This window comes from Hibiscus syriacus, unplaced genomic scaffold (assembly GCF_006381635.1).
Source record: "Hibiscus syriacus cultivar Baekdansim isolate YM2019G1 unplaced genomic scaffold, ASM638163v2 tig00112231_pilon, whole genome shotgun sequence".
NCBI classification, from domain to species: Eukaryota; Viridiplantae; Streptophyta; class Magnoliopsida; order Malvales; family Malvaceae; genus Hibiscus; species Hibiscus syriacus.
The window spans coordinates 3,602,575-3,622,436 of NW_024063276.1; the positions used below are offsets into that span (position 1 = coordinate 3,602,575).

Below are 19,862 nucleotides of genomic sequence, written 5' to 3' on the forward strand. Positions count from 1 at the left end.
ACACCGATGCTGGTTACTCCGACACTTCCGCCGCAGTCGGATGTGGCGACACTTCCATTGGTCGTACCATAACGGGCCGGTCCTGACTATTTTTTTTGCCCGGGACGAAACAAAATAAATGACCCCTAATTTAAAAAAAATATAAAGAATATATTAATATAAAATTGATATTAATTTTTTTATTAAAACAAACAAATAATAATTAATTATCATCTTAAAAAAATTTTAAAAAAATATTTAAGCACAAAACTTTATAGAAAATATTGTCTTCAAGCATTTTTTAAATACAAAATCATTGATGATAGTGTCAATATCAATATTTTTCAACATATTTTTTCAATACATAACATAACTAGTTCATTTAATCTTTCTTGTGACATTGTTGACCTCAAGTAATTTTTTAATAATTTTAGCACATAAAAACTTCTTTCTACGGATGCTACCATCGTCGACATTGTTAATATGATTCGATAAGCAATTGAAACATTAGGATAACAATCTGCAGATTTAACAAACTCAAGAATTTCAACCGCTGACATGAACACATTTGGCAAAGTCAATTGCAACACTTTCATTCCAGAAAAGAAAAATCAACTACATCAACATCCGAAAAATTATTATGAGAAAAAATAATCTTAAAATTATTATAACATTATCTTAATTTATTATCATCAATGACTTCAATCTTATAGAATCAATTAAAAATCCAAAACAATTTTCAAAAATCTTTAACTAACATTTTTGTTTTAAAATTTAAAAATGATTAATAAAATTTGAAAAAAATAACAGTTATAATAAATTTCTAAAAAATTTATAATCAAATCAAATTCTGTAAAGGAATGAACATTTATAATAAATTTCCAAAAAAGGAAAGAACCGTTGTTCTTACAATAACTAAAGTTTTTGCTTTTAAATTGAAAAAGGTAAAATTTAAAAATGGTTAATAAAAATTGGAAAAAAATGAACAGTTATAATAAATTCTAAACAGATATAGAAATTAAAAAATAATTAACGTCTATTGGATTTCCCAAAAAAAATTAGCGTTTATTGCATTTAATTAAAGAAAAAAAATTTAATAAATTTGTGGCCCATGCCTAACCAGTGAAACCATTCTCTATTCATTGAAAAATAAAACTTTTATGGGCCTTGAGCGGGCACCCCTTCTGCCCCAACCCTGCATCACTCCCCATCGCTCTCTCACTCTTCAACGGCTTATCAGATTAATCAAATATACAAGCAAGCAAACAACTTTTCTCTTTTTTCTTTTTATTTATTTATTTTTTTTTCGAGAGTCTATGGTTATGTTTATATATATAGCACACAAAGTTTCAGTTTCTTTTTTTTAAAAAATAAATAAATAAACAAATAAAATTGTGGACTGGTTTTGTGTGCTGAAGTAATAACTTACAGGAAAACGAAACCCTTCCATTTATATAATCATTATATTTAGGGGAAAACTATAATTTATTTTATTCTAAAAGAATTACATTTAAATTAAAATAAAATTTAAGATAATTTATTTCGATATAAAAGAATGAATCTCGATTTGGGGGGGGGATGTTATGAAATCAATGAACGAATCATAAACGAGAAAATAATAACAAATGTCTCGTTAAAAATTCATCTAATCCTAGTAAGAGTAAAAGACAACGAGTGATAATATTACACAAGAAACAACAAGAAACAAACATAATAACAGTCAAAACCAACACCCAAGGCAAGGCAACTACCGAGACCTTAAACGCGAGCAAGATTTGCACTCAGTGTAACCCCTTCAGACCGATACGGGTAACCCGATTTGATTTGGGGTGTCACATTAGGGCCACCATAGCGACCCACCGTAAAAATAACGGAAAATTTAAAACTTTATAAGAAAAATGTAAACTCATAAAATCATTTATAAATACAAAAGTAAACTTTACGAATATTCAGAAATAAAAACATATTTTCAGACTCATATATAAAACAAAATACAACATATATGCCCCCTAATCACATGTACCATAGTTTGTCGGGTAACGCTGGAAGAACTTGCTTAATGATGTTGATAGATGCACTAATACGATTCTTTTAACCTGAAAATGTGAGTAACAAAGTGAGCTTTGGGAAGCTCAGTAATACAATACTACCAGTTGTTGCTACATGACATGCAGATAAATGGAAAGCCATATAATTTCCTTATTAAATCAGATGTATACTGGTTTTCGGAATAATCTGGGGTTTCAATGGTAGTTCATCGAGTAGAAGCCATGAAGATCTCAGTTCATAGGAAGCATTCATAGTATCACATTTTCAGGAGGTCGAATAGGATGTCTAGTGTGTTCCAATTAAAACTAGTGAAAAGATATAAATCTTTTAAAATCATAACGGGGCCCTTCAACCAAACTCCATTATGTAGTTTCCCAAAACTGCATCCATAAGGCTTACCCTAAGAACACAACAAAGGGATCCAATTTAAAGGAGTATTTTAGGGTCTATAGGCCTACCCAAGAAAGTTCTCAGGGCCACGGGGCCTACGCAAGAAAGATATCAGGGCCGTAGGGCCTACCCAAGAATGATCTCAGGGCTACGGGGCCTACCCAAGAAAAATCTCAGGGCCGCAGAATCTACCCAATAATGATCTCAGCCTGCTGAGCCTACCCAAGAGTCACATTAGGTCCGTAAAGATTTACCAGCTTGATCAGGTTGTACCTCCATGTTCTAATCATGCCCAAAATCGGTATCTCAAGATACAATTTGTACATTAAGGAGAATTTCCATAAATCTGTAATCATCGTGATCATATACTAGTGAAAACTGATAATTAGATAACAGTTGTATTCCATAAGTCATCACTAGTAAGTCGGTGCATTAATAAAATAGTAAACCATAGATTTCGGTGTCCCACATTTCAAAACATAACCAATTGCGTAGTACATAGGGAACACACTAGAGGGTCCAAGTATTTTTCAGAGACACTTGGTAGTTATCAGGATGGATAACATGAAACTGATAAGGAAGCAATAAAGGTTCTGGACATATACAATATGTGTTGATCTATCAGATTATCAAAATAACTCAAGCTGAACAACTCTTAGACTAATGCATGTCGACCGGTCCATTTAATGCCCTTCCAAGGAATTCACTTTTTAATACTAACAATTCTTGTCCATTGATCACCTTCATAATCATCACTGAATAGATCTTAAGGAGACGAACAAATATTCCAATGGTATTTATTTTATTCCCACGTTGCAACAATATCAGGAAAATGTCGACATACTTGATTCGTAGTTTACAAACCATAGGGACAGTACATCAGGTAAGTTCATCAACGTTTCCATACTTATCCAAGTCACTCATTTAGTCTTAAGTCATTGAGGTTACTTAGCTCATTTAGCATCCAAGTCTATTTAAGTTACTTCAGAGTTTTCTATAGTAATTCGGACGTTTCTGAATTTTGGATACATATTGTACTTTTGTTCAGTTTAATTTGGTATTCGTGGTTGATTTGTCTAACAAATATCCACTTCTTAGTACCAAATGCGATCTAGAGTTAAACTGAGCTGAGTACTTCCAGAATTATCATTGATCCAAACTTGAGAAGACGAACATACATTCAAGTGATATATATGCCATTCAGGTACTGACATATTATTAGAGTTGATTGACTCACTTAAGTTGTGTTCCATAACTTTTAATGGTAGTACTACACCCATGTTTATTTGGATCCCTTAATTAATCCAGGACATTTACTTATTCTAGGCCATAAGGGTATTTTGGTCATTTTGGTACTCAATGTTATTCTCGTCGTTTCAAAGCTTAAGGATAACCATTCATTCCTGGCTTGGTGATATTCTTGGGTCATTTCCATTCCAGTGTATTTTGGTCATTTTACATATCCAGGGTATTTCAATTTCCTTTCATTCATCTTATTATTTAATTCAAACTTGTCATCCATTTCAGTCTTTTTGAACAGAGCACCCTCAATAAATTATTCTTCGGGTATTTACTCATAACTCTGAGATTTACGAATTATCAAGAATTCTTTGTATAAACATGTGAACTTAACGATGAAATTAGTAATTCATCGATTTAAGCATGACTTCTTAGGTACTTTCTCATTCAGGGTCAATTTGGGCTACTTTTTCCTTTCAAGGGTAATTTCGTAATTTCTTAACCATGAAATTTCGGTATTAAAACTCTTAAAAAGGATAATTATAATTTAAACATTCTAGGGTTAATTGATTTCCCGAATAAAATCTGAACTTGAAATTATTCCTTATTAAACTTCTAATATCTTGTACAAGCCATCTTGGGTTTAGAATCTAGTTATCCAGATTTTCTAAGCAAAACTAGCATTTTCTATACGCATCAGTAGTTTCATCGGATCAATATGTCTTTTCATATTATAATCCAACTTCCAGGGACAATTCTTGTCTTTTTACAACATAAGGGTATTTTCGTAATTTTACTTAACCGAAGTATTCTCATAATTTTTCATCCAAATACCTTTGGTATTAAACTTTAATTATATAAATTATAATTTATATATCCATGGTTGATTCCTTATCACTTAATCCTAGAACTTGTAATTTAATTCCAACTGTCCTCCAATTTCTTACATTAGTCATCTGAGCCATATTCAGCTACCTACTTTTTATCGCATTCGTATAGAGTGTAGGAATTCATTATCTATCCAGATAAAACTAAACATTTTCATTCATGCATTTACCAATACCAACATATTCCATAAAGCATGAAAAGGTAGTAATGTATTACCTCGATTTTCATGCCATATCGATTGACCATTTAATTTCCATTCGAATGCCTTCAATCTTGAAATCAATGTCCAATAATTCCTCAGATACACACCAATAGAAAATTCATAAAAAACGGAGCTTAATTACGAAAAACATATCGAATCGGGTGATTAATTAGTGAAAAATAGCTTATCGGGTTCGAATTTGGCAAAACAGACTTCAAAATCAGACTCAGGACGTCGAAAAACATAAAATATGACTTTTCGAAAATTTTGACTTTTTCGGTCAAAGTCAACGGGTAAACTCGATCAAACTTAATGGTCAACGGGTTGACTCGGTCAAAGTCAATGAATTGACCTAGCGAGTTGACTCAGCTGAGTTAACTCAACACATGCTAACTCAGTCGGGCCAGACAGGCCTATTCCAAGCAATCCACGAGGCAGTGGACTTTCCCCACTCTTAGGGGTGGCACGTGGGGGTGCGTGCAGGGCCGTAGAGGGTCGGAATAATTCCCCAAAAATTTCTAAAATTATTTTAAGGGATTTTGAGACACTTGCCAAGCTCGGTTCACAATTTTAAACGGCGGAGAGCTCGCTTTTAAAAACTTTAACTTCCTCACCCTCTCACGTGCCGAAGACGATAGAGACAAGAATAACACCGGTGGACTCAGAATGATACAAGGAACACGATGGTGCGGGAGGTGTCGAAAATGGAGCAACAATCGACGATTTTCATGGCGGTGGAATTTAAAAACTTTGAAACTTTGAGTTGAATTTTAAGGCGAACGACGACGATTCACAACGAGAAGTTTGAGGGGTTTTGTTCACCGGTCAACAACGAACACGATGGTGGTTTCGGATCAACAAACGGTGGCCGAACGGTGAAGAAATCGAAGCTCAAAGGAGTTGACAGGGGAGAGAATTTGGGGAAAAGAATATGGGAAAATCAAAATTCATGGGGAGGGGGTTTATAATGCTCACTTAAAAAATGGGTAAATTATGAGTTTGATCCCCAAATTCCTACACTTTTCTAAAACTGACTATCAATTTCAAAAACTTATAATTTACCCTTAAATCGGAGTGTTACAATTCTCCCCTTCTTAAAAGAATTTCGCCTTCAAAATTCATGCGTGTCATAGAATTACATAAATGAAACTTCCATCAGTTCTTTCATATATTCAAGTAGTTTTTACAGAAGTACGGATCCTCTACTAATCCTTAACCAGTTGAATATACATTCTTATCAAAACTCTCCCTCATTCCAATAAAAGAATCATAACAGAAATATCCTTGTGGAATCAATTCAGCCTTGGTTACGATAATAGGCTCATAGAGCGGTAATATATCCCAATTTCATTTCTGGAGTTGGGTTAGAATTTATCAGATGAGTAACTTTCACATGGCTCGTGAGGTACTTTACAGAATTTAGACAAACATTACAGGTATTCCTTTATGCAAAGGTAGAGCCTTAACAGATAGAAAACTTTGGTTTGCTCATTAAAGAGAGTGATTCAACCTTGGAGTTTCGGTCAGAGAAGTACGATTGTAGTCTAGGCGCATGTACTGATCAGACAACTTTTGAGACTCGACCGACTGGTCTATCTTAAAAATTTTAACTCAACCTAAGCTCTGATACCACTAAATGTAACCCCCTCAGACCGATGCAGGTAACCGATCCGATCTGGGCTGTCACATTAAGGCTACCAGAGCGACCAACCATAAAATAGCAGAAAATTTGAAACTATTATAAAAAATGTAAACTCATAAAATCATTTATAAATACAAAATTAAACTTTACGAATATTCAGAAATAAAACAGATTTTCAGACTCGTAAATAAAACAAAATACAACATACATGCCGCCTAATCACATGTACATACTCTGTCAGTAACACTGGAAGAACTCCCTTAATGATGTTGATAGAAGTCAATCAAAACTTTGATTAGTCAAACAATTTTTACGGTAAAATAAAATTAGAATATCACACAGTTTAGTTTTTGGGCTTGGTAATATTGAATAGTTTGATATATTTCTTTTGTAGACACAGGAAATGAGAATTGAACTAATGAAATATTTGACAAAACTAGTTAATAGAAATCGCTACAAAGCTGACATTTTCCAACATCGTGTATGTGAAGATAAATCTGTTAAACTTAAAGATATTCTGCAAATTACGGTACCATTTGGACCAATCCCGTTTCAAAAGATATGGAGACCATGTTCTACTTTTTAAAACGATGCCCTTAAAATATTTTATAATTAGATAAAATTGTAAAATATCTAAATTTATCATATTACGATTATTTTTTACAAAATAAAAAAATTTTAAACATATAAAATTATATTTTCTTCACTGAATTTTCTTCACGCGTGCATACAGTAGGAAAAATAATTAATTGGGATAGCGGATTTTTTTCCAAACATATAAAATTATGTGCTATATCCCTATCCTGATTTGGGTACTTCTTTGGATAGTAACGTCCCGTCCTGCTTTTTCATGGCGAAAAGTAGTTTTGTATTAAATTTCCCTTCCTGGTTTGGGTACCTCTTCGAAGGGTTATAATATTGTCCTCCGTAGAGGATCCCATACAGATGACTGAAATACATTAATATACAAATTAATAGTGATGCAATATTACGCAGAAATCAGACATATTACGGACAAATATAATCAGATTATGAACATGCATACAAATAAAAACATACAACATAATCACACAAAACATTAAATGTATCAAACAGGTTAAGACACCTTATAGTAGCTAATCGGTGTCGGCTAATCCCTACACTTTCCACGATCGATAGTATTATGTCCTGCGGCTTAGGGACCTAATAATAACACACTACTATATAAGCATGAAAATCATTTATCTAAGTAGAAACATAATATTAAGTCACTAAATAACACTTATGTGTCATAGGTTTCGAAAAGGGTAAACTACGCCAATGGTCACTAATGTTTGAGTTAGTATTAGTTTTCACCCTTGATGTTTCAAAATCGATCATTGATGTTATCGTTTGTTAAAAATTGATCACTAATGTTATCGTTTATTACAAATCGGTCACTCCACGTTAACAACCTTTAATAGGTGTAACAGAAATCACAGCTGGACCATTATATACTGACTTGGATTGTCACGGTGTACAGTGAAATGGCTCTATTGAACATTACTTCTTCTTTTGTTCTTCAACTTTCTCTGTCCCCAAACACTCAAGGATTTATATTATTTCTTCTCCTTAGTGTAAACATATATTTTTTCCTATCATCTCTTCAAGCTTCACCAAAGCCAAAACCATGTTTTACCCATTGATTTCCATTAAAAACCCATTTTTTTTTCAACTAATCCAAATACCCCAAGAATCCAGGAGAGATGCTTAAAGTTTTCAACTTTTCAATCTTTCAGGTCTTTTTAGCAACAAAAACCCAAGGCCCGATTTTTATACCATGTAATAAGAACAAGTCCTGGTGAATTCTCTGTATGAGAAAGGAATAAAAATAAGGGGAGTTTATGGGAAAATTGTACCCATTTTGGGATTCTACAGCTTATGCAGAACTTCTACATGGCTCATCTTAACTTGGACCCTTCAACATTACAGCTTATGCAGAACTTTCCATTGTGGCTAGCCACTTTTTGGGATTCTCGTAGATGCTCTTTTTATTGGAGGTGCTCATGGAATACCTTATACTTGCATTGGAGGTCAGTTAATATGATATTCCATTCAAGTTTGCTTCTTGATGAATTTCACTGCATTTTTTTTACCTATTTCTTTTGATTCAATTATAATGCTTGTACTTTTGAGTTTGTGTTCTATAGTGCAAACTTTGTTGTTATTTGATTCTTTACTTGGTCTGGTTTCATTTTCTTAACATTTTATGCTTTTGATTTATAATGCTTGGGGTCAACCGACTTTGTTTCCAGTTGCAGGTCAAGCGCTTCCCACTCTCATGGCATGTGTTATTCTCAATAATACAAGGGCAGCCATTACCGAAGTCGGAAAGGATGCTCTTGTTACAGAGTATGGCTAAAAAACCCCGAATTAGTGGACTTCAGCCTTGTGTCCTTCTTGATTTTGCTTTGACCTCGCTTTACCGGAAAAATCTAGTTTAGGGTTAATAGGTCTAGGTTTTGTAATTGAACAAGAGTTGCTGCATTCAAGCACCGATACTGAGGTGGAGAGGTGGAGAGCATAGATAGAAAAAGAAGAAGTGACCGTTGGAGCCATTTCACTGTCCAAAGTGACAGTCCAAGTCAGCATATAACGTCTAGCTGTGATTTTCGTTAGTCCTATTAACGACTGTTAGCCTGGAGTGGTCGGTTTGTAATAAACAATAACGTTAGTGATCGATTTGTGACTTTTGAAACATCAATGGTGAAAACGAATACTAACTCAAATATTAGTGACTATTGGCGTAATTTACCCTTTTAAAAAATATAAAGAATTATATTTTTATTTTTAAAATTATTTAAATATTTAAAAATATAAAAATATATAATAAGTTTTCAAATGGAGAGATATATGACACTATGTTCAATGCTTCTTCTGCAAGGAGATGTACATTGAAAAGTATCAGTTCTTTTGAGACGGATCTAATGACATAATAATACAACAATTTATCCTACAAGAGTAATTTTTAATAAAGTTTTAATATTTTATACTTAAAAAATAGTTACCTTAAATTGTAATTTAAGTCGTAACCATACAAACTCATTGACAAAATATCTTTATATAACCCATGCAATAATAGGTAATTCAAGCTCCAACTATGTTGTCTCATAAGAAATTTTAGAAATTTTAATATATCAGATGCTCCCGTCATGAACCTCTTTTTTTAACAAGAATAAAACATCACCTTTTAAATATTGTTAAATAGATAATTAAGATAGATAATTAAATTAATAAATTGTTATTGAATAAATGAAATTAGAAACGTAAAATAGAGCATTAATTAAAATTTTATAAAAATTTGAAGGACAGTAAGGTTGTCCTGATCATACAATATTTTTAAATGAAATGGATTATCAAGGAAAATAGTAATAATAGTTAACATAGCTAACTTGAATAGTTGTCTGATGGATACCCTAAAATATACGTAGAAACAAAATCAAACTCTTAAATTCAATATATATTCATGTTTTAGAAGGTAATATTGACATGAATGAATGGAGTTATAATTGTAGTAATATAAGGAGTAAGCGTCGAAATAGGATAGCTTTCATATGCATTATTTATAGAGAGTAAAGAGACGAAAGTTTATATCATACCATAATCTTTCTACTTTACCTCACGTCTTTGGCGCCAGTGCGATTTCCTTTGCTTCTCAGTTATTAGAATGGCCGGCGGTGGAGGTATCTCTTCTAGTCCCGGGAAAAGCTACGATGGAAATTTTACTTCAAAGGTCTTTTTCGCTTGCGCTGTTGCGGCTTCGGGTGGATTAATCTTTGGTTATGATCTTGGGATTTCTGGTAAATACAGTCTGTCTTTGCTTTTTTCTTTTACCATTAAAGATTGTTTGGAATATTAATGGGAAATTCATTTATTTTGCAGGTGGAATTACATCCATGGATCCTTTTCTAAAAAAGTTCTTCCCGAATGTTTATAGGAAAGAAATATCTGCCCAACCTTCGGACGATCAAAACTGTAAGTTTGACAGCCAAATATTAACGTTGTTTACATCTTCGTTATATTTGGCTGCTTTTCTATCATCCATGACAGCATTTCTGATAACCCGAGCATTTGGGAGGAAGAAGACGATGATGTTGGGAGGTTTACTTTTTACCATAGGTGCCATTGACAACGGTTTTGCTGTGAACCTACTCATGCTTATTATTGGCCGGGTGTTACTGGGATTGGGCATTGGATTTGCCAATCAGGTACTTGTCACCATAGATTCTTATATATTTATTTGTTTGGATATATGTTTTTGTTTATACCTGGATTTCATTTGCAGTCTGTTCCGATCTACTAATCTGAGATAGATCCCTTTAATTACCGTGGAGCTTTGAACATTATGTTCCAATTGTCAATCACCATTGGTATATTAGTTGCCAACTTGTTGAACTACTTCACTGCTAAGATCCAAGGTGGGTGGGGTTGGCGAATAAGCTTGGGCGGAGCCGTTGTCCCTGGTTTCATCTTTTCCTTTGGTTGCTTGTCCCTCTCCGACTCGCCCAACTCGTTGCATGAACGCAACAAATTGGAAGAGGCTAAAGATCTACTGAGAAAGATCCGTGGCATCGAGAATGTTGATGAAGAGTTCAAAGATTTGGCAAAGGCCAGCGAGGCAGCCATGTTGGTTCAAAGCCCTTGGAGAGATATTATAAGCACAAAGTACAGGCCTCAGCTCACCTTTGCTATCTTGATTCCCTTGTTCCAACAATTAACCTGTATAAACGTGTTTGTGTTTTACGCTCCTGTTTTGTTCAAGAGCATGGGATTTGGCGACAACGCTTCCCTTATGTCCGCACTCATCACTAGCATTGTTAACTTTTGTTCGACACTTGTTTCCATTGCCACCGTCGACAAGTATGGACGGAGGACTCTTTTCCTCTCCGGTGGCCTTCAAATGTTTCTTTGCCAGGTAATGACTATTTCAGTTCACCAACATTTAAGCATTTTGGTTTTGCCTACTTAATTCATCATTGTTTTTCTCCTCAGCCTAGCTTGTGATGACTATTTCAATTGCTTCCAAGTTCGGTACAAGTGGGAATCCGGGTCAGCTTCCGCTTTGGTTCTCTGTTATCGTCGTGGTAGCAATGTGTATTTACATAGCCGGTTTGCCTATTCATGGGGTCCTTTGGGTTGGTTAGTTCCTAGTGAGATATTCCCACTTGAAATCCGTCCCGCTGCTCAAAGTATAACGAAGACAATCAACATGATCTTCACATTCGCCATCCCTCAAGTGTTCACGGCTATGCTTTGCTACTTGAAGTTTGGAATCTTTATCTTCTTTGCATGCTTTGTGGTGGGTATGCGCACTTTCATCTATAAGTTATTGCCCGAGACAAAGGGAGTCCCCATTGAAGAAATGACCATTGTTTGGAAGAATCACCCTTATTGGGCAAGTATGTAGACCATGACAAAACTTTCCCAAGCCATGAACTGGACGCAAAAGTTTAATCTTCTTTTAGAATACCTAGATTAGATTATTCATCAAGTTTTCTCGGTTAATTGTTGTTTTTTTTATTTGATATTAATTATAACTATAGCTTCTTCTCTTTTCTTTTCTTTTTTTCAATTAGATCTTTTAAAATATCAGTGCTGCTTATTTGTTATGCAATGCTCACACAAAATAAGTGATACATTTGTTAAGTCTGGAAGTAACTTTTGCTCCACAAGGACTTTCATTCCTTGTTAGACATTAGTTAAAAGTAAAAAGTCTTATTTATGTAAATTTCTTATTATACAAGTTTCATTTATAATCAAGTCTCTATAAATATATATAATGAATTAAGATTAATTGTTTGTTAAAGCCTCGAAAGCCACGCATAGTAATATTCTTCTTGTATTCCAATTATTTTTTTATATTATTAAATTTATCTTTCTCTATATGTAATTTTTCTCGTTTAGATTTATTTACGACATGAAATGCAAGACAAAAGGGTAAAAAATAAACCTTTTTTGTTACCTCAAAAGCGATTCTCTACCTGTTATTTCATGTATAGCAGCGAAGCAGATGGGTTTGAGGTCCGGCAAAGTGAAACAACGAAGCAACGAAGCAGATGGACAAATAAGCGAAGCAATGAATTTGAAGAAAGGAATTTGTGAGATCGACGAATCAACCAAAGAAGGACTGAGATCGGTAGAAATTAATTTGTTGGTTTGGGGTAAACGACATAAAGGAAGTAAAGGAAAACCATAAAGAAAAGAAGATGAAAAAGGGCTAGGGTTTTAAGAGATAAAAATACAAACTTCGCGGCATTTTCAATTTCAAACGCCACTAATATCTTGTCAAGTACGGCATTTTAACAAAACGACACTAAACGTTAACCCTATTGCGGCATTTTTAGTTACAAACGCCACTAATCTTATGAGTCTATAGCGGCGTTTGTATAAAAATGCCACTAAAGTACTACTCTGTTGCGGCGTTTGTTTAAAAAATGCCACTATAGATGAATTTATTGCGGCGTTTGTATAAAAACACCGCTAAAGTACTTGTCACATTACGGCGTTTGTTGAAAAAATGCCACTATAGATGAACCTATTGCGGCGTTTATATAAAAACATCGCTAAACTTACCATTTTGTGGCGTTTGGTATGTAAACGTCGCTATATGTTTAAAATTAATGGAGTTTACCCCTAAAACGCCGCTTCAAACGCCGCTGTAGAACAATTTTGGTGTAGTGTTAGTTCCCAATGAGATATTCCCACTTGAAATCTGTCCCGCTGCTCAAAGTATAACGGGGGCAGTTAACATGATCGTCACATTCGCCATAGCTCAAGTGTTCACGGCTATGCTTTGCAACTTGAAGTTTGGACTCTTTATCTTCTTTACATGTTGTGTGGTGGGTATGAGCACTTTCATCTATAAGTTATTGACCGAGACAAAGGGAGTCCCTATTGAAGAAATGACCATTGTTTGGAAGAATCACCCTTATTGGAGGATGCTTTAAATAATAGTTCAGAAGTGATGAATTTACACTATATTCCATTGAAAGATGAGAGTTTTAAAAATATATCAGACATGGAAGAAGGATTAAGTTCTGCACCATTGAAGGATCAAATAGAGAGTGGTTTTAAAAAACTGAGTTTGTTTCATTTTATTAATTGTGATTGTGATTATCCTTTTCCCTCATTAGAACACAATGGCAAAAGGAAGCTTGATGTTAACTCTGAAGACATCAACAAGACTGATAGTGATGGTTTTCCAAAAATTCTAATCAAGGTTTTTAACTTTCAATTAGCCCTAATTGATTTCCTAGTTAATTAGTTACATGGAAAGAAACTCTAACGGTTAAAAAAATTGGGCCTAAAATGTCTAACGATCCTATAACTTTGTCGACGATGAATGGGACTCAACAGAGAAAAAGTTTGAGATGTTCTACCGCACGGTTAAATTTCACTGATGATCCGAAGTTGAAAGATATGACATCGAAAAAAAAAGCTAGAATATCTAAAGCCAATATCAATATATGTATAAATCATTCTTTATTGGTTATATTTCATGTTAAAGTTTGAGTTTATGATGTAAAAATATTTGTAAATGTTATGTTTTTCATGCAATATAAATATAAGCCAAGTGATTTGTTATCAGAACATGTCGAAAAAACAAATATGATGAGTGATTCCTACATGCAATATTTGGAGTTTTAACGCCTGAAGAACGCAAGATTTGTATGAATGTTGCTACTTGGAATCATACATCCAACATTGTTTACATGGCCAAGAGTAATTATTTGGACGTCTCCAATGCTCGTATTGTTTTTCCAAAAAAATGGTTATATGATTGTGTATTACAATTTAATTTTTTTAGTGTTATACATGATCAATATTAATTATTTTTTTTGTTTTTTATTCAATTGTTTGTATTATTTTCAAATATTTAATAGTTTATTGATATGTATGTGTAAGATTTACACTTGAGATAAGGACCTATGTGAAAGAAGTTATATATGCCTCTGTCCTTCAGGTAAAAACTAATTTATAGGATAAAGATCGAATAATTTAAAGTTTATGATTTCTTAACACTTATATGTAATGCTTGTCTTAGAGTATCCTTACCAAATATGTCAGACATGCTCATAAGATGAGAAGAAATACTAGCCTTTTCAAATTTCATACCTGCTGGATAGAGGACTTTATGCCTATTGATAGTAATCATGTTGAACAAGTATATTTATATTTAAAATTTGTTATTTACTTTTATGTGGTTGACTGTTATTTTTGCCTCACATGAATTTGCAAGTATATGTGCCTTGACATGATGAAGCCATTCATCATTGGTTTTTATTAGTTGTTGATGTTGTGGAGGGACATACTTACGTTTTGGACTTGATAACTCTCCAAAAGAGTTATCTTTAGTAGCCTTTTTACCCTAGGTTTAGTATGAACTTTAGCATTTTTAGGAGCATTTTAGGATCATATTTGTTTAATTTCACATATTTTCTATATTAAGAATTAAGTTGGTTATTAGGGTTGAATTTGATTTTTGTTGTTGTAAAACTGTTACACAGATGTCGCAGTATTGCAGGAAATGTCGAGCAGATATTGCAGCAGCCGATGAATCTCCATACAGTTAAGAAAACTTTCTGGATAGGACAACTGGCTTGGGTAGCTATCAATGGGCAGGAAACCACCTGAAACGTGGAAGCATTTTATTGTAGGATGAAAATCTTCTCAAAGCTATAAATGGGAGTACTTTGCAAGCTTAAAAAGTGTAACAATTTGATGCCATTGGAAAGTACCCATTTTTCACGTTATTCCTTTGTACGCCATGAAAGCTTAAGCCCCATGTTAGGGATTGCTACAGCAAGAGGAGAGATCGCTGAGTAGCATCGATAGTTAGCATATCATCATTTAAAGCCTTCTATTTAGATGTTTTCTAAACTTTGTGGATAATATTTTAGATCGATTATTTTATTTTATTTTGCTACTACTTTTATTTGTTTGTTGCTTCATGATTAGTAGTAGAAATATTAATGATTAAATGTATGGTATTTTTGATTATTTTCTAGAAATATATTTTATTGATTTGTTGTGCACTTTTGATAGCGTTTGTATTGCTGAGTAGCAATGTCTGTATTCAAAAGCATACATCCAATCGATTAGCTTGTTAATACTTTGAAACATTTAATTAATGAAAGTGATTAGAGTCACTCAAAGGGTTTTAATCATTGCTAATCACATAGTTGTAGTATGCTCTATTTACTTAAAGTATGATGTTCATAATATCTTTTCATGAGATTTGATAGCTGATTTGATGCTCTCTGTGTTGTTGTAGCATGACCTGGTCTTGCCTAGATTTTCACCTCCTTTACTTAGTATATATTTCATACCAATCATTATTTTAATTCTTAAAACTCTAATGAAGTACATTTTGCTCCCTGTGGATTCGATAACTATAGCTCTTTGAGCTACCACTTATTACTTGGGCATTGGTGTATACTTGCACCTAAGTTGTAGCATTTTACCTAGCATCAAGTTTTTGGCATCGTTGTCGTGGAGCATCGATTTAATTTAGGGGTTTCTTTATTTTGCTTACATTGTTATTTTCTTTTGTAGGGTACTTTCTAGTTTTCATTTTTTACTTATGTATGCCCTGAAGTGACAAAGAATTAAAGTCGTTTGATCCAGAGATTGAAAGGAGTTTTAGGATACATCACCGCGAATCCGCAAGAAAAATAACAACTATGACTGGACGAAGGAATGGTGTTTTGCCCCATTACAGAATGGAGAGGATGATGAGTTGCCTACTGACATTGGAGCAGGAAAACCATGTCATAACATGGATTATCGTGATCTCCCTATCTGCGAGCATGTAGTGTCGACGTTGGATGATCTAAATCTAAGCATAGTGAGGCCAGTGATTAATGTTGCAAACTTCGAGTTAAAGCCGATCATGTTCCAAATGTTATAATCTATGGGAAAGTATGGAGGGTCTGTTGCTGAAGATCTTAGGGCTCATTTGATAGCGTTCATGGAAGTTTGTGATTCATTTATTTAACAAGGTGTTCCAGAGGAGGCACTGAAGCTGAAGCTATTTCCTTATTCGTTGCATGATAAAGTAAGAGCATGGTTGATTTCACTGCCACTAGGTGATACAACATCTTGGAATGAGTTAGCGTAGAAATTTTTGATGTGATTCAACCTGCCAAACATAAATGCCAAACTCAAAAATGATCTAACTTCATTCAAGCAAATGGAGGATGAAAGCTTGTATGAAGCACGAGAAAGATTCAAGGATTTGCTGTGGAAGTTTCCTATGTATGGGTTTCAACATTAAACACAAATGAAGATATTTTATAATGGGTTAAACATACACACTCGTATGGTGGTTGATGCTTCAACAAATGAAGCTTTGTTAGATAAGACATATAATGAAGCTTATGATATTCTATAGAGGATCTCAACTAATGATTGCCAATACCCTAATACGAGGAATGTGTTTGGCTGATGCAATGCTACAATAGTAGATTCTGAAGCTTTCAACTCTATGGCATCTCAAAATTCTGCATTGACAAATATGGTGAAGAAACTACAAAAACCAGGGGAATGTATGAAGTCAAGGCTACATCTCTCATCACTTGTGTTTACTGTGGCGACAATCACAACTTTGATTAATACCCCCAAAATTTGGAGTCTATCTACTACATGTGAAAATATCAAAGGAATGATAATGCTTTTGGTACCACGTATAATGCCAATTTCAAGAATCATACCAATCTTTCTTGGAGAAGTCAGAATGTTACCAATCCACAGCAGCAACATTATATTGAGTAGCAACCAATGCCACAACCACAAGCACAACATCCAGTTGCTCAGCCACAACAAATACAAATGTATCAAGGTCAATCTTCAACCCAAACTTCAACTTTATAATCTCTTGAAGCTTTTATGAAAGAGTACATGGCGAGCCAATTAGCATCATTAAGGGCTCCAGAGAATCAGATGGGCCAAATGGCCAATTCTCTCAATAATCAATTGCAAGGAATGTTTCCTAGTGATACTGAAAATCCAAAACAAAATAGTCAAGAGCATTGCAAGACTATCACTACAATGAGTGGAATTCATATTGGGGAGCTGGTTGAGGGGCCTAGGAAAAATGATGTGGAGGTTCCTAAGCATGGTAAAGAAAAGAGAAAAGAAGTTAAGTTCGATCGACCTGTGGGTCATACCAAAACATCAGATGCAGGATAGTGTAGTAATTCAGAATCATTGCCAACAACAACACCTGCTACATCTCACGCTCTGCCAATTTTAATGCCTCAGCAACAATAACTCAAGATGCCTTGGCCATTTCCATATCGCTTTAAAAAGACAAAGGAAGATCAACAATATAAAGCTTTCATTGATGTCTTTTGCTAACTCACAATTAACATTCCGTTGATTAATTCTTTATAGAAAAACCCAAACTACAATATTCGACTTGAGTAAGATTCCTAAGAATGCTCAGGCGCGTAAATCGATTCATTTTATTACGTGGCACCATGTTTTGCCACCATTGGTTTATTCATATGTACGTCTTAGTCACTTCCATTTATGAAGGAAAAAAACATAAAGGGAAGACATCCATGGACTACTTTACCCGACTGAGAGCATGTTAATCAATTATTCGATTAGTAGATCGAATAGTCCAATTCTCAAGTCATTGCATAGGTAAAAGCTTTTCGTGTTCTTTTTCTTCGTACAGAGGTAAAGTCTTGGTAGGAACGACCCTTATCTATTAAAGCAGGGGAATTTCTTATCGAAGAAGACCGAGATCAAAATATGGAACCAAAGCAATTCATAAGGAAAATTGTTTTGAAGAAAATGAGACTTGGTGAATTTGAGACTGTCGCTCTTACATAATGATGTAGCGCTATGTAACGCTATGGCTACAAGTTAATTACCACCAAACAATAAAGATCCAGGAGTTTTATTATTCCTTGAATTATTTGTAACACCCCGATCTAGGGGTTAAATTATTAGTTTTCTAAATTTATAGATCGATTTAGAAAGTACAGTAAATTCAGCAACCCAGTCCTAAATTTACCCATTTTTATGGAGCAGTGAAAAATATACCCATCCCTTAGTGAAATTCCCAATTTCCCCCAAAATTAGAAATGAAATCCCTAAATACCCAAATTTATATTCCCCAAAGCTTAGCATCGGCCGTCAACGATTCACTCATTTCGGCCACTGTCACTGTGCTCCATCGCCACCCGTCAAACCAGCTTTTCCCGATGACCAAAACCCACTGTCCCTTGAGGTATAACTTGCCGTTAATCAATACGAATCACCGATCAAAGCTCTAACGAGAAACTCAAACCCCATGGAAGTTTTCGTTAATTTACGGTTGATCATGTGGTCGTTCCACCTCACTGCCTCTAGCATGGTGTTCCCCATGTGTTTTCGACCAAAACCCGACCGAGACCGTCGTCAATGTCATTGGTTTCGCCCAGTCGCCGACGTGAGTGAACTCTCTGATCTTGTTTTGAACATTTTAAGTTGTTATGGATTGAATATTGGGCTTTGTTGGATTGATTTAAGTGTATTATTGCTCCAAGAAGAATCTGTCGATCAATCGAACCTCCGCCGCCACCGCATGTGCCCCTACGCGCCGCCGGCCCAAGCCGATCAATCTGGTTTGAGCAGAACTAACCCGCCTGACCGACCTGACCTAATCCAACCTGCCTGGTCTGATCCAGTCTAGTCAACATGTTTGAGTCAACTCGGTCTGAGTTAACTCGTTCGAGTTAACCGTTGACTTTGACCAAAAAGTTAAATTTTTCAAAAACCCTATTTTATGTTTTTCGACATCCTGAGTCCGAATTCGAAGTCCGTTTTGCCAAATTCATACCCGGTAAGTTGTTTTTCAATGTTTTATATTCGGATTCAAGTTAGTTTCTAAATTAAGTTCAGTTTCTGGTTTAAATTCGGTTTCTTTGTATCTGAGGAATTATTGGATATTGGATTCAAGTTCGAGAGTGATAGATTGGAGTTTAAATGTTCGATAGGTAGGCCACAAAAATCGAGGTAATATATTTATACCTTATGCATGCTTTATGGATCATGTTGGAAATTGGTATATATAAGGATGAAAATGATTGGTCTCATCTATATTGTAAACTACTTCTAAACTCGATCCGAATACGAAAAAAAGTCGGTAACCGAACATGACTCATATTGCTCGCGTAAGAAAGTAAAAGGTCTTTTGGAAATAATAATAATAACTTCGGAGATTCAATATTAAATGAATTGATTTCAAGATCTACAAATTTTGATAAAATTTATTTAAAGGTTAAATATTGGGATTATATGGAATAGAAATTATCAAAATAGCCCTATAGGGTAAAATAACAAAAATGCCCTTATACTGTAAAAGACTAAGACTTCCCCGAAAGGTGAAAATAACTCCGAAAGGACATACTGGACTAATTATCAGAAAAACTGCATATAATTGAATTAAAGGGAATTACTGAA

General features: G+C 34.4%; 1 non-coding gene and 1 pseudogene across 1 annotated transcript; one reads left to right on the forward strand and one right to left on the reverse strand.

The window, feature by feature from the left end:
* The first annotated feature begins 10,074 nt into the window (after positions 1-10,074).
* LOC120176235 lies at positions 10,075-16,317 on the forward strand (annotated as a pseudogene).
* A 249-nt stretch (positions 16,318-16,566) lies between these two features.
* LOC120176305 lies at positions 16,567-16,673 on the reverse strand. The gene has a single exon (XR_005521311.1). It is a non-coding gene; the product is annotated as a small nucleolar RNA R71 (small nucleolar RNA).
* Positions 16,674-19,862: the final 3,189 nt, after the last annotated feature.